Below are 9,290 nucleotides of genomic sequence, written 5' to 3' on the forward strand. Positions count from 1 at the left end.
GATCATGAATTTGAAACCAGCCTGGACTACATAGTGAGGTCCTGTCTCAAAAAACAACCAACAAACAAGCCAGAGAAAAACGTACAATAGAGTGAGCCAGAAGGGACAAGATGGCTCCTCTAGAGAAAAGTGGGGACCAGCCTGGACAGCTATTTTCCCTATAAACAGTTGAGGAAACTGAGTCCCAGCAGAAGGCGGCCTCTTGCTCCAGGTCCCAGGCATCTGGTGAGAGGCACAGAGGGGACTGGACCCAGGACTTTGGGACCCATTCAGGATTCTTTTCTTGTCTGGTGGCAGATTTGCTACAGTTTGGATGTGATTTGTCTCCCAAGGTTTCAAGTGTTGGAATCTTCGTCAGCCTACAGGCACTGCTGGGGACTAACCTCATTTGTTTGTAATGTACATTGTAAATTTTTATGATTATAAAAGAAATTATTATTTATGATTATAAATATTATAAAATAAAACAAATAAACATTTTTCATGGAAAATCTGGAAGGCATGGAAAAAGATGATCTAAATCACTGGTAATCCAACATGACCATGAGGCAAACTCGTATGTGATATTTTACTTTTTTTTTTTTTTGTCTTTTTGAAACAGGGTCTCACTATGTAGTTCAGGCTGGCCTTCGGCTCACTTTGTACTGCAGGCTGGCCTCAAACTTTCAAATTCACAGCACTCTTCCTGCTTTAGCCTTCTGAGTGCCAGGATTAAAGACATGTACCACCACACACAATTTTGTGTGTAATTTTTAAAAACATAATCAGGTTCGTACTCTTTAAACTGTTTTGTTCACTAATTATTTGGAGAAGATTGCCTCATGTCAATGCCTCCTTCTTCCTCGAAATAGGTATATACCTGTAGAATGTACTAGAAGGTGATTCTCTTTCCCCTACTTGGAAGTTCTGTTTTCTCAGCTGGACAAAACTGTCCCATGTACTCCGTGAAATAGTTGAGTTATATATTTAAAGACTGAAAAGTGGCTGGTAACTTGGGGGGTGGCTGGACCATCCCTCAAAGGCCGAGTATTGAAGGTTCAGTACCCAGCTTGACGCTATGCTTGAGAGGACCAAGTGGCCCCTTCTTTTTATTGCTGGCCACAAAGTGAGCAGCTTAGCTCAGCCATTTAGTCACTTGCTCATGGACTGGAACTTCCAGAACTCTGAGCCAAAATGATCTTTTTCTGTTTGTGGGTTGTCTTTTGTTTTTGTTTTTGGGACAAGGTCTCATTATGTAGGTCAGGCTGGCCTCAGTCTCATGCATTCTGGAACTGTAGGTGACCACCACCACACCTGGCTCCTTTTCCTTTATAAGTTAATTATCTGAGGGATTTGTTACACTACAGCAGGATGACCAACACGTGGTAATGAAGAGCTCTATTATTATTTTACTTTAAAAATTTTAACTATAGGAGAAATATGTGATCATACTCTCATTTCAAATTATTATGGTTTATGTTTAGATGTCCCCCTCAAAGCCTCATGGAGCCATAGGTGGGGCTTTGTCAGTGGCTGGATCTAGAGTTGCCATGCTGGGATCGATTCGTGGTACAATGCTAGGCCCAGGATTAAGGGTGTGAGTGATACCTCCCCTAAGTAGCCTGGATAAGATATATGGGATAGAAAGAGTTGTAACCACCCCTTGCTTGTTTGCTTTTACTGTCTTCCACTTGTCCTAAATGTTTCTCCTCTCAAGGCCTTTCTGCCGTGCCACCCTGCCTGGCAACACCCTGGAGCCAGCTAATTATGGACAGAAAAGTCTATAAACTGTGCTGTTTCTGTGGGCACCTCCTCTTCTCTTTCTCCTTCTCCTATTTCCCTTTTTCCCTGCCCTCCTCCTCCTTTTGTTGTTGTTGCTTTTTGGGGTGTGTGTGTGTGTGTGTGTGTGTGTGTGTGTGTGTGTGTGTTGCTGGAGGTTTAACCCAGGGCCGTGTACATGCAAGGCAAGAGCTCTACCACTGAGCCACGTCTCCAGCTCTCAACTCCTTTCTTTTGAGGCAGAGTCTCACTGTATCGTTCAGACAGACCAGTCATGAACTCACTGTGTAACCCAGGGTGGCTTCAAACTCAAGATGACCTTTGTGCCTCCCAAGAGCTGGAATTATGGGCATGTGCCACCATGTGACATCTCTTGTTACCTGTGTGGAGAGTGTCCTCTGTTTTCACTTCCATAATCAAGGCCCACAAAGAGACACATTCACCACGATGGGCCTACAGAACCAAAACGCCTATGCTCATGTCTCGTGGGACTCAGGGCATTTTGGTTCTTCCCTGAGCCCCACTGTGGGTCCAGGGGTTGAGAACAGAGGAGGCAAAGCCAGCCTGGAGGGTTAGACAGGGATTCTGTTCACAGATGCCCAAAGTGAGCCTTTCGGGTTCTACAGTCATATCCCTGTCCCCTCATTGCAGCTCGGAGGTTCAACCTGCAGAAATCAGAGGACGTGGTGGGGAAGGTGAGGGCAATGCCTCCCCTAACCTGGTCCTGTTTCCTTTTTTTTTTTTTTTTTAGTACCAGTGATCAAACTCACAACCTTGCACTTGCCAGGCAGGCACTTATGCCACTGAGTTAAATCCCCGGCCTATGGCCTGTTTCCTACTCCAAGTCTGAGGAACAAATTCATTCACTACCTCATTCATTCATAAAACATTCATTTACTGAACACTAATAGTGAGCCTAGACCTGTGCTAGGCACAGGGGAGAGCGAGGTGATGGAAAGAGAGAGAGAAGAAACCACATAAACAAATAAGACGACTCCAGAGAGTGGAGAGTACAATGAAGACAGTAATACGGGGAAGGAAGGGAAAAGGAAAGAAGGAGAAAAGAGAGGGAGGGAGAAAAGGAAGGAGAGAAGGAGGAAAAAAAAGGCAAGAAGGAAGGAAGGGAAGAAGGCTGGTCAGGGACATTTACTGGGACATGGAATGCTCCAAAAGAGCAGGCATATGAAGAGCAGAGGCGGCAGCCGCAGCCTGAGCAAAGGCCCTGAGGTGATAATAAGCTGGGTGTATTCTAGGAGTACACAGAGGTCACGGTAGAGAGAATGGAGAGAGACACAGTTGCACAGGGGATGGAGGCCCATCAGCTGGGCCCTGCGGCCCTCCAGAGGAAGTCCTTTGTTTAAGAGTGACTCGAACCCAAGGAATAGACTCTGACTTCCGCTTTGCAGATTTCCATGGTGGCCATGTGCAGATGAGATAGGAGCAAACATAGGATATAGGGACACATGCAGGCCTCCCTCAAATGGAACTCTCTGGGCCGCTCCTTCCTCTCTCCTCTTATATCTGGGCTCCCTCCTGTCCCCACCCCCAGCCTGAGGATAATGCGACAGGCTTTCAGTGGTTCTGGGCACGGGGCCCTGGTCTGGTGTCCCTAGGAATTGCCAGAGGTCTTTAGTCCCTACCATACCTCCGCAGCACATGGAGTTCCGGAAGCAACAGGACCTGGACCACATCTTTGCATGGAAGCTCTCAGAAGTGAGCCTCCCTCAAACCTACATCCACTGCCTGGTGCCTCAGCTCATGCCATGAGCCCTTGTCACATGTATGTCCAGGTGCTGGTGCTGTACGGCACCAATGGTATCTGTGGCCGTGACTATGAGGGCAGCCCTGTTTGGTACCACATCGCTAGCGGCACGGACTTCAAGGGGCTCCTGCTTTTCATCTCCAAGCAGGAACTACTCAAGTCTAAGTACCAGAGCTGTGAGCTGCTCATGCACCAGTGTGAGCAGCAGACTCAGAAGGTGAGCACTAGGGTCCCTCGATTCCCAAACTGCACCCCCACAGCTGCCCTGCAGCACTGTGCACCCATACCCAGAGCTCTTCTAGAGCTCTTAGTCCTACCAAGGAGTACTAAGTCTCAGAGAGGTTGGGACAGACCCAAAGGGCACACAGCATATGGCAGAGCTGTTCCTCTCCAAACTGGTCTCCTGCTTAATCGGCTTGGCCACGCTGCCCTCTGCATTTAACAAAGGAGACAGATATTTCAGCCCTGCTGCACAGAAAGGAGAACTGAGGCACAGTGATTTATCTTCCTGTGGACAGAAATGAGACAGGCAATGCTTGGTCCTGAGCCCCTTGGGATGGCTTCTTTCCTGCACCTGGCTTCTTGGCATGAAACCTCCAAGCCAGGTAGGACTGAGACATTGACTCTCATGGGGTTTCACCCTGTCATTCCCTTGCGGCTGGGGAAGAAGATGGAAAAAATCACAGCCATTTTTGATTTAGAGGGGCTGGGCCTGCAGCATCTGTGGAAGCCAGGAGTGGAGTATATCCAAGAGGTAAGAGAGCCCCTGAGGGAGCTGCTGGTCCACACACTTGGACTTGGCCCCTGCCCTTGCAGTGTGAGACGGTGTGTGTGGGTGTCCTCCATCCTTCTTTCCTTCCTACCTTCCTTCCTTCTTTCCTCCCTGTTTTACTGTCTTCATTGTGCACCCATCCACCCACATCCCCACTCACAGCTCTTACCTATCGATGGCTGGGATGTTTTCGAACCCACAGCCCCTAGTTGGGGCATGGCACCCCAACATCACCATATGCCATGAAGGTCACAACAGGGCCTCTTTCTCAGGCCTGCCAGGGTCCCAATGGAGTCTTTCTCCTCACAGTCCCATCCTTCTCGTTCCCCGCTGTGACTGGTGTCTTCCCCTCTCTGAGGCCCTGTCTGGCCCTCAGCTCCAAGCCCTTGACCTTCTTCCTGGTTGCTGTTTTTGTGGGAGGGAGCCGAGAGGAAGCTGCACTGGGTGGCTCCTCCAGGAAGCTGTGAGGAGGGTCTGGTTCCCCCAGATCAGCAGCCTTTTTCTTCCTTTCTGTTCCACTCAAACTAGCAGAAAACCTAACATTAAAAAAATTTTAATAGCTTTGTTGATGTTTTTACTATATTTTTAACAGTCACAACAAATGTATAAGGCAAAGGCCAACTACCATGATTCCATTTACAGATACTCAATTTACAATGGTTCCACTTGCAATTTTTAAACTTTATCCTTGTGCAAATGCAATGGGCATGCAGTGCAGAAACCTTACTTCAAATTTTGAATTTGGATTTTTTTCCTGTGCTAGTGATATGCAATATGATACTCTCTGGTGAACCTGAACAGTAGCAGCAAACCACTGCCTGCAGCTGGCCATGTGATCATGGTGGAATCAACCAAGGCTAACTAGGATGTTGGATAGTTCAAGTGTATTCAGTGCATTTGTGACTCAAGAGTATGTTCAACTTAAACCAAGCTTATTGGGATATGATCCCATTGTAAGTCAAGAAGCATTTGTAAATGAAACCTTGGAGGAGCCAAATCCACAGAGACAAAATCAATGCGTGATCCATGGGAATGAGGTTGGAGGAAGTGGGAGAATGACTGCTCATGGGCACAGGATTTTCTTTGGGGTGCTAAAATTGTTCTGGAACTAGATAGTAGTGGTGACTGCACAACCTTGTGAATGTAAAAACTCTTAGATTCTATACTATGAAAGGGTGAGACATATGGTATGTAAAATAATACCTCAATTCAAAAAATAACATCATGTCTTGGAATTTGATAGGTATGGCGAAGCATGCCTGTCATCCAAGTTCTCTATGAGGCTGAGGCAGAAAAATCATGAATTCAAGCCCAGACTGGGCAACTTGTGATTTAGCAAGACTGTATCTCAAAACAAAAAATAAAAAAAGATGGAAGCTAGGGATATAGCTTAGCACAAAGGCCTCTAGGTTTAGTCCCCAGTGCTGCAAAACAAACAAACAAACAAACAAACCATCTCAGTCCTGAAACTAAATTATTGTCCCAGCCACGTGGAAGGGACCCTCTCAGAGTCCTAAGTAGGAATGTTCTTGCTTGCAGTGGGTGGTCGGGTCATCCCTCCTCCCGTCCCACCTGTCAAAAATCTGCACCAGTTTCTTCAGGGATTGCCCCCGACCAGTGCCCAACAAGCCTGACGCTTGGCTTTTGTTTTGTTGCTGTGGGTGGAGAGCACCTGCCTGGACCCTTTGGCTGGCCGGCCTTGGCGATGGAGCAGAAGTGGGCACAAGGGGGCGGTGTTCACACACCTATCATTTCTGCCTCTGGTTCCATAGTTTTTTTCTCAGCACTTGAAGCAAATTACCCTGAGTTCCTGAAGCATTTAATTGTGGTGAAAGGTGAGTGGACTAGCCAAGGGAGTGGAGGGTGTGGAGGTGATGGCAGGCACATGAGAGCCAGGAAACCCCTTTCTCCCAGTCCATTGCCCGAAGGAACTGCTCTGTGCTTTTAGCCCCCAGCCTGTTCCCCGTGGCCTTCAACCTGGTCAAGTCCCACATGAGTGAGGACACGCCCAGGAAGGTGGAGGTGCTGGCAGGTGAGAACATTGCCTTGGGCATCCTTTCCAGCCTGAGCCTGGGCTGAGGGCTGGCCTGCCACAGCCCTGACGGGACCTAGACCTGAGGGCACCAGGCTCTGGGACCTGACTAGGATCAAGAGCCCACTGCTTTGTGGCAACTGCTGACACATGGTGCTGCCCACGTGCCCACCAGGTGGAGGACAGTGAGGCTCAGAAGACTTAAGACAACGCAGGTGGGGGCCTTCACTGGGGGTTGGGAGATCTCTATTTGAGGACTGGCTTTGCAAGTTGCCAATCCAAACGGGGTGAGTCACCTGCTCCTCACTCATATAAAGGGGGAGATAAGACCCAGGTTCTTCCAAATTATGTAAGTAATGTTGTTTAGAAATTTGAAAAATATGAAAGAAAAAAGAAACTTGAAGAATATGGAAATATAGAAGGGAGGATAATCCTGTCACACACTCTCTCCCCTCAAAAAGTCTACCAGAGTCAATTCTTCAGAAGAATGTTTATCATTTTATCATTTATCATATGATGAATACATTTCCATTTTGATAATGATCTAAATTTAGATTCTTTGTGTTATTTTTAACATTAGGAATAAATCAATAGTGAAGATTTTCATATGTAAATCTTTGTATACATCAACAATTTTTTTCCACCATATGATAAAAATACTAGGAAGGAGTTTTCCCCAAAGGAAAATGTACATGTTAGGACTTCTGATACACTTTACAGTGTTGCAAGTCATGCATATCACAGAATTTAACGCCACCAGATGTGTGTGACTGTGCCCATTTTCCAATATTCTTGTAAACTTTGTACTTTAATAATTTAAGAGACTCTTGCCAGGTGTTGTGGCACACACCTATACTCCCAGCACTTGGGAGGAGGAGGCTGAGGCAGGAGGATTGACACAAGTTTAAGGCCAGCGTGGGCTACACAGTGAATTTAAGGTCAGCCTGAACCATAGTGAGATCCTGTGTCCAAAAAAAAAAAAATCTTGTGTTATTTAGTAATGTTTTATATTGGTTTGTACTTTGCTTTGTTTTCAGCATCTGTGAATTTGGACTTTTCTCTATACTGATGAACTATTTTAATTTCTTGTTTATGACCTGCTTTTGTTCTGTGCCCATTTTTTAGAAAACTATTTTTTCTTGTTGATTTATAAATGCTCTTTACATATAAGCACACTAACCTTTTCTGTCATATTTGTGGCAAACAGTTCCCTCAGTTTCATTATTATCTGATTTTGAGACCTAGTTTTACATTTTTAAGTCAAATTTGGGGGCCACAGCTTTGATATCTCCATCACTTTCATGCTGACGCAATCCATTTGTATACTGGGGCATGTTAGGTATTCACCTCTGCTTTCTACTTTGTCCCTGCCATAGATTTGTTCCTTGGAAGGGAACAAACTTAGCCATGCAGTTCCGAGGTTGCTTTACCTCCAGGAGCCAACGGCAGGGCCTGAATGCAAGGTTGAGTGCTATCTCTAAGTAACAGTGAAGTCCAGGCCAGAGCCTCACTGTCCTCCATCCCAGGCTCCAGGGGTCACTACTCAGAGTTCCGCTCAAGATGTCCAATGAGCTAACACTGGGAAAGATGATGAGGCAAGGCTGGAGGGACAGTGAGAGTGGAGCAGCTCAGGGATAGGAGCTAGTCCCAGGGCATGCACTGAGCCCCGAGTCTAGACCCAGAATGGAATGGAGCTCCAGAAGCACTCCAAAGTGGGGTACACTGGCTCTGTCTCCTCTCCCTAAGTCTCTTGGAGTTCCTTGGAGACCCCTTTGCTCCCACACAGACAACTGGAAGCAGGAGCTCACAAAGTTCATCAGCCCTGACCAGCTGCCCGTGAAGTTTGGGGGCACCATGCCTGACCCCGATGCAAGCCCAAGTGCGTGACCAAGGTACAGGAGCCCAGAGGATGGGGAGGGAGACTACAGTGGCCTGGTGTCCACTCACCCAGCGTCTCCCACATATCAACTATGGGGGCGAGGTGCCCAGGAGCTACTACCTGTGAGAGCAGGTGAGGATGCAGTAGGAGCACAAGGTGACTGTGGGCCGTGGTTCCTCCCAGCAGGTGGAGAATGAGATCCTGTTCCCGGGCTGTGTGCTCAGGTAGGGGCAGTGGCTACCCACACCCGGCACAGCGGGAAGATGGCACCCCAGAGCCTGAGCAGGAAGTCACTGGGGCTCTGTCTCCTGCAGGTGGTAGTTTACATCAGATGGTGGGGACGCTGGCCTTTGAGTTTTCCTGAAGACCAAGATAGGGGAGCGTCAGAGGGCTGGGGACATGACCAAAGTGCTGCTCAGCCAGCGCTACAATGCCTATGTGGTGCCAGAGGATGGGAGCCTCACCTGCCTCAAGGCTGGTGTCTGTAAGTGTTAGGAAACAGCTCCACCTAGAGGCAGATTGGGGAGGGACCCTCAAAGCACACCTGGGTCTTACTGGGTAAGAGCCCCTGCTCTGAAAGACACAGTATGGTGCTATCCTGAGCTCCCAGCATTGGCAGTGGTTCCCTGGCTGGGTACCCACATGTGGGTTTACCTCCATGAATAGCAGATGCCCAAGTAGAACATGCTGTGTGAACATCCATTTCTCATTGCAGATGTCTTGAGATTTGACAACACCTGCAGCCTGGTTCATTCTAAGCATGTCTGCTACACCATGGAAGTGTTACTCCCAGACCAAGCCTTCGTGGAGAAGGTGGAGAAATTCTAGACAAACCATTTGACCCCCTTTCTCTCTGATCTCTGGACCCACAGTGAACTCACAGCCTTCCCCTACCCAGCCCCTCCAGGGACAGCAATCCTACCCTAGCAGATTGCAGCCTGGCCATTATTACTGGAAGCAGTGGCCTGATGGTCACAAGAAAACAACAGACCCTATATCCCCACTCTTACCTCCTGTGACCTTGAACTCAGCAAAAGCTCCAGGCCTTTTTCTATGAACCGAGGCCAAAAAATGAATTATTGCTGTA

The sequence above is a fragment of the Cavia porcellus genome, unplaced genomic scaffold, assembly GCF_034190915.1.
Source record: "Cavia porcellus strain 051 isolate PalLab524CR breed Dunkin Hartley unplaced genomic scaffold, mCavPor4.1 scaffold_16, whole genome shotgun sequence".
NCBI classification, from domain to species: domain Eukaryota; kingdom Metazoa; phylum Chordata; class Mammalia; order Rodentia; family Caviidae; genus Cavia; species Cavia porcellus.